Below are 7284 nucleotides of genomic sequence, written 5' to 3'. Positions count from 1 at the left end.
TTTTCTAATCTCCAGCAGATAGCAGATTAAAAAAGAAAGTATTCCAGTATTCTGGTCACAGAAAATTAATAAAGTCTTTTGTTTGAAAATTCTTATTTTCTCTCTCTAATTGGAGAAGATTTTTGTAAGATAATACTCTGACTGACAGTTTTTGGGTGGCTTGTAACCAGCTTTTGCAGAAGATAAAGGTAGTAGTTGCTCTTGCTCCAAACTGACCTTGACTCCCTATAGCAAATGAAAAAAAACCAACAAAAAATAGTGAAGAGTGGAAGAGGTTTTTGAAGAAAAGCAAGCATTAAAAAGAAGAGTGCTTATCCCTGAGACTGATTTTAACATGCTGACTAACTGCTGCAACAGATACATGGTAAGTTATCAGCCAGTCCAGAGCCTCACAATATTGTTCTCATCACAGGGTTTGCAACGTCTGAAAACAAACTTCAGAGTACCCAGAAAATGTAGTAACAATAAAGGAGTAAAAAACATCTTTGAGCAGTTCAGAAAGTGAACTGGCTAAACAAAAGGCAACAACATGTGTTCCCAGTTCTCAGTGTCACGCTCAAGTCATTTAATCATCTTCTATTGCAGAAGACTCAGGTGCAGCCTTGACAATAGTGTTATTGCATGTTCAGTTCTACTGTTTACCTGGATAAAACTACTTTGGTTTCAGTTCAAGGTACAGAGATTATGCTCACACAGAGCAAAAAGCAATTAAATCAGTCACTCCTGAGACTGCCAATTGAAACTGAACTTACAAACCAGTAATCCAATTTAAGACAGGACAGCCAGTGCTTTTGAGGAGGATTATGATCTGAGTCATCAATTTTATAAAAAATTAGACCCTAATTAGTATTAAAGAAACCACCACTGATCACTGAGATACAAAATGGGAATAGCATTTTACAGTGTAAACAAATCATTGGTGCTTTTGAGCTGGAGGGTAAGTAGGGTATGAACACTATTTTCCTTCAACTCCTTAACTTTCAAATTTTTAAGCATCACAAAAGAAAAAAGGCTGTGTTTGTAGGTATTACAGAATACCAAAAAGGCAAACAGTTGAAACTATTTGTTACAATTTCATAAAATAGTTAACATCCCTATTACATAAATAGAATTTTCACTGAGATGTTTAAGTCATACATTTAGCTACACAGGAATATCACATCAACTCAAATTTGCAGAAATGCATTTTATAAAACAAAATTCCAAATACTTGTTATAATAAGAATTTTGGCTCTACTTCATTTCTTTGAGCATGTGTTTTGAAATATGCCACAAGGCTGACCTCTGCTGGGTCAAAAATTATCAAGCATCTGAAGTAGCACACAAATACTAAAATTTTATTAAGCATGACAGAAAGCAGCAATTTTTTAGCATCCCAAAATATTTTGCATAGATCTCAGCATAAAAAGGACATATTCTTTAGCCTCTCACAGGAAGTTAATATGCTGCAAATCATTGTAATAAACAAGAAACTAATGACCCCAGCAATTATTTGCTGACTAGTATCTGAATATAAAATCAGCTGAAGGACTCAGAACTACTGTTTTTTATGAAATTAAGTTTAAAAGTGAGCACTGCAAATAAAATTTGAAATCACACAAGTCTTAGTCATTCACAAGGCCAGACCCTCACAAGTGTTCAGGTAAAAAAAAAGGGGGAAAAATACATTACATTGTGCCTTTTATTTGCCTTTGGAGTCTGCCTAGAAGTATCAAGATCAGTTCTTCCCCTATTCAGCAGGAAAGCTCATGAGTGATTGCCAGAAACTTCTTTCTCTTTAGTCACCACTGAAGTTTCGAAGAATCCTGAAGTGATTTCAAATCACAGTGATAAAGTCTAAACAATTCACAGAAAGATGCAGCAGTACACAGCCTTAGACAGCCTTAAATTAGCACCTATATTCTGCACTATAATTCATACCAGCCACCAGATCACGCTTCTATGTGTCTTACTCTCTGTCTCAACCCCAGGCAAAGGAACTGCAGCATACCAGAGACATACCTTACCCTCCTTGACCAGACTACTAGGCAAAGCAGAGATGATTTTCATTATCCTTAGAAGTAGTCATGTCATGGCAACTCAAAATGTGACCCCTACTTGCCATAAACACTGGGATTTGGCTGAAGAACAAATACTAACTAATCTTGTTTTCTTTTAGATTTTCTTTGATTTTTTTTCCCAAAAATCAAGAGAGGAATGAAAAATCAACTGCTTCCCATCATCCCCTAAATATCAAGCCACCAACTGAAGATGATGAATGTAAATAGATGTGACTTGCATATGAAAATCCAAAGCATGCAAACTGAGGAACCGTGAGATTTTGTCCAGCCTGCTACAAATGATGACTCATTATACTTACTCTTTTCTCACTATGCCTTTAGCTCAGTAAATGCCTTGGCTTTCTGTAAATATCTACCAAAAATGTCTTCTGAAGACACAAGGAAGAGTTAAAACTCTCCATATTCCTTCATTCAGTAGCCTGAACATAAAAAAAAAATCCGAAAACACATCCAGCTCCATCTTCTACCCAAAGAGTATTATACCCCCTTCTCAACTCTAATCTGCTGCTTATCAAGTACTGCTTTATTGTAATATAAGATAATCAAGTGAACTCCTGAACAAGCTTGACAGAGTTCAAGAAATGTTCTGTGATTCTGTATTTTTTTTTGTTCTGAAAAATGGGAAAGACTGGTGTAATGCAAAGTCTCATTTGAAGGAAATAATTCCAAATACTCACCTTGCATAATCTACAGTTTTATAAAAGCTGCAAAAAATGCAATTCTCTAATGTCAGACACCACTGAGTGTAGAGGTCACATGAGATGAATCATCTGATTTTATGTAACAATCTCCAATTTAGACTCTCAAAAACCACATTAGCGCCTTTGCCTCAGCATTATGTCAGGAAGTCTTGTTGACTATAAAAAAAACTTTTTACAGACCTGTGATTTTCCAGAACACAGTCTTTCCTTCCTTTTTTTTTTTCCTTTCTTACATTATCTATGTATCTTTTTGTCAAATATTTAAGCTAGAAGTAACCACATTAGAATTTATCTTAAACCTGCACTGTTCCATGTTAATTTCTCTGTTGTTACTGAACAGTCTGAAAACACTGATAAGATTAGCTAACGATGCCAACAGATTTTTATTTTCAGATCCTCAAAGAGAACCAACTGATAGGAAAATATATTGATTTCATGCAAAAACCCAAAGGGCATCTCTCCAACATGATCCCTTATCTGTGTATTGAGACAGTTCTTAATCATTAAACACTTACTAACATTACCCAGGAATAATTTTATCAGATGCTTCTAAATGGAATGTTTATTATATCTGCAATATTTGGCCATATCCTTGGCTCCATCAGTTCTTCCAAGGTATCCATAAAAAACAGGTAAGAGTTAAGTCTATTGTTAATTTCCATAAATCTTCTATATAAATAACCCACCTACATCAACTTTTCAGCAAAACCCAACAAACATTATAAAATAAATTTGTAAGCTCCATCACTAAGGAAAGTAAGTTTGTCATGAAAGAGTATGCTCTTTATAAAGAATTAAAACAATGCATTAAAGAATGCATAAAGAATTAAAACAATGTAGTCTTTAGCTAAACTACTGTGCTTTTTCGATTTTTTCACTAAAATTCTGAATCATTTTTTTTCCATTTTGACAGCTTTGCCATCAAACTCATCTGATCATTTATTTGAATCATTCCCAATTATTCTCTTGAAAATTTGACTATTTGACACTGCTCTACTATTATTCTGCCTTTATCAGGAAGATCAAGATTTTTTTTTCAGCTTTAGATACCAAAAGTTTAAAAAAACCACAATGAAATTGAAAATTATGATCCGGAACCAACACTGTTTAAATATTCTGCCTCTTTTGATTACTTTTAAAAAGGATTTCACAAACATGTACCAGCTTCCTTGTTTTTAAACACACGCTAAATCTTCTCTTTGCTATTTAATTAGCTTGGTAATATTAAATGTGAGTTAAACACACAAACAAGAACTTATGAAAAGAAAGTTATATCACATAATTTTACATACTTAGTAAATTTGTCAATTGCTTTTAGTCAGCAGAATGCAACACTCACTTCTAAAGCATAATTCATATAGAAAGAGAAAATGTCCTAGATATACAACTATTCTGTAATCTGAGATTCTGCAGAAAAAGAAAAAATCAAACTCCGAAATAGCTATCTAATACAGGAGGAGATGTTGATTAAAAAAATATCATACTGCAAATCTTTGGAAATAGATTTGCAGTAGAATATATTTTATAGGCTTTCTTTTTCTGAAAAGCTTCTCTCCTCCCAGTTCTGCTTCAAGACTAATAAATTTATGAAAATAGTGTTAATGTGTGACAGCTACTATAAAGTACACCCAAAGTTCCAAAGTAATAAAATACTTACAGAGTTGTATCTGTGAGTTTATGGATTTTAAATCTAAGACATATGAGGTTATGCAGAGCTAGAATCTTAGGCTCTCAAGCAATAGGAAACTAAAAATTGTGATCAAGAAATAAAGCTATTTATTTGTGTTCCAGTCTCTGCGAATGAAAGAGATTCTTTTACAATGTAAAACATCTTATTAAAGAGGGCAAAAAAGCTATGACATATCACCACAATAAATTTAAAAGTGTGGTATATTAACATACTACCTTCTTCACTTTAGTTCCTCTTTCTGTCTAGTAGAATATGAAAGCAATATCACACAGATTTTGCCTAAGCTTCCTCTGATATGAAAATAATTTCAGGAAATAATTTCAGAAAATAACACTAGTCATCAATCATTCTCTGTAGTCTTGAGTGTAAACAGCTTATATCACAATCCTGACAAATCAATCAGCTGTTAAAGCGACCTCTCACAAAATATGAGCAATTAAATAATTCTTACATATTAGCAAATAAGAATGGCAGATGTCAATCAATTAAAAGCACAGCACTAGACTAAATGGTTTTGCAGATGGTTGACTGTTAATTTAGAACAAGATATATTTGTGTAAGGAAAAAGAACAATGTTAAGAGAAGACTCGGCTCCCCTCTCAAAAAAGGAAGATTAATACCATTATTTCCTCTTTGAGGAAGCGCTGGAGCAAAACTGTCACAAATCTGTCACTAATTTTAGTAGGTCAGGAGAGATATTATGCTCAAGGTGGAGTAAAGGGTGAGGGAAAAATAGATTGCTCTGCAGGGGGCAAAGAACACAGCTAAAAACCCAAACCAAAATCAAAACAAAACCAACTAACCAACCACCAAACCTCCCCAAAATTTAAACAAGCAAGAAAAAAAAAAAGCCAAAACAAAATCACAAACAAAAAACCCCTCCCACACAATGTTTCTGCTCAAAGATCTTGCTCAAAAAGTCTAATATAACCTTGACAACTAATGGTGATACACTAGAAGCTTCAGCACCACAAAGTTAAATATTATCCAAATTTAATAAGAATTAGCTCCTACTAACATGCAAGATCACACCAGATGCTCCACTTAGATGACAAACATAGGTTTAACCAAAAAAGCAGCTACATCTTCTGCCTTTATTAAGTCTTCCTCCTGATGTGCTTTAAAAAAATGCCAGCTAGCTCTCCATTTAGTGAGGGTCTTCAGAACAGTCACCAGGATAAACGTAACAAAGTTTGGCTTGTGGGCCTCATGCTTCGAGGGAAATAAACCCAGGGGAGGCCATAATGGTCAGTCTCAGCAATATCAAGACAAAGCAGGGCTTTAACACAGAAATTTTGATATTAACTTTCTCAGGAATTTAACATTTATTTAAGTTTCTATTGCCTGCAGTTTAAGGTTAGAAAATCTGTTTTTTTCTGAGATATTTTATCAAACTTACAAACTTCTCTGAATTAGCTTTCAAGCTGTTTTTCTAAACTGCATCCTGAAAGGAATAGGCAAATTTACTTAGCTAACATTACTTTTGTGCTCCTACCCTATTCATGCTGCATATTTGCACTTGCTTCAGCTGTAAGAAGGATCCATACTCACATTACTTCTGCTATTGAAATATGCTTTTCTAAAGTGCCTCCCAGGACAGAAGCATGGTTAAAATTCAGTCTGTGAGATTACGGTCTCAAATAAAATTCCCTCCCTGCAGTTCCAAGTTTTTCAAAGATCTTTTGTATTTTTCACAGCCTTGGGAATTGTAATCAAATGGACCTTTTTGGAGTTTTTTTACCACAGTCATGGAACTAGATCTCTGAAACAAAAGAACAATCAATTCATAGAAATATATGGCTTATCTTCAACTTCTCATAATGAAAATTAATCAGTAAACTTTAATTGATGCTTAAAATAGACTCAGGAATGCTACATAATTTTTAAAGTAGCAATAGGGAAAAATTCAACGGGACAACAGGTTTATTGGCAGACAGTAAGTTTATTTCAAAGGGCAGATAGATTGGCTTCAACTTCTCCCCTGCAATTTAGGAAGTGATGGCAGAAATCACTTAGGACAGGTTTCCACTTTTATGCAAGACTTACTTCCAACCAGCCCTACTCATTATTATACTTCATGGATTACTGAAGTAACAAAATATCTGTGAGTAATCTAATTATAGTCAAAGTTTGACAGCATGTAAACATACGTAGAATACTATGGCACATTCAAGATTTTCTCACCCTTAAGATCTAGCACAAAAGCTTAGAAATAGCCTCAGACCATTTTTAAAACGAATTTTTATATTTTCTTAGTATTTGAAAAGTGTACCTTTCTGTATCAAATTTGCACAAGAAAAATATTATTGATATGAAGTCCAAGTATTTCTGTGAAAACAGATAATGAAAACATGTACCTTTCAATATCACGTTGCCCAAGAAATAACCCAATCTATTAAAGCAACCAGCTTGTAATGCACGTAATGAAACTTATTGACTGGTTAGGAAGTTAGTGAGGTAAAAATGCTGTCAATACTGCATTACATTTTCTACTAAAATGTCAGAAATTTGTTGAGATGTCACCAGTCTTCTCTCTGGCAGAGACTACCCTGACATTCAATAAGCTATGAAACGCTGTTCTTCAAATCTCTAATGGATAGCATGAAATCACAAATCAAGGCACATACAGGAAAAGGGCAACGCTTTAAGAGATAAAAAAAGTGCTCTCAGAATCAACTATGTAATGTGTACAATCAGGTTATAGATACACTAGGCTTCATAATGCAAAACTAATCAAATCAATAAATGCATGTATGCTACAATATCACTTCAATATTGAATTCCATTTTTAGAGGAAATTCAAGGCCTTAAAATTTTCTGATATGCTCTGTTG

This window comes from Cinclus cinclus, chromosome Z, assembly GCF_963662255.1.
Source record: "Cinclus cinclus chromosome Z, bCinCin1.1, whole genome shotgun sequence".
NCBI lineage: Eukaryota > Metazoa > Chordata > Aves > Passeriformes > Cinclidae > Cinclus > Cinclus cinclus.
The sequence above is the reverse complement of the archived record's forward strand: the minus strand, read 5'-3'. Positions refer to the sequence as shown.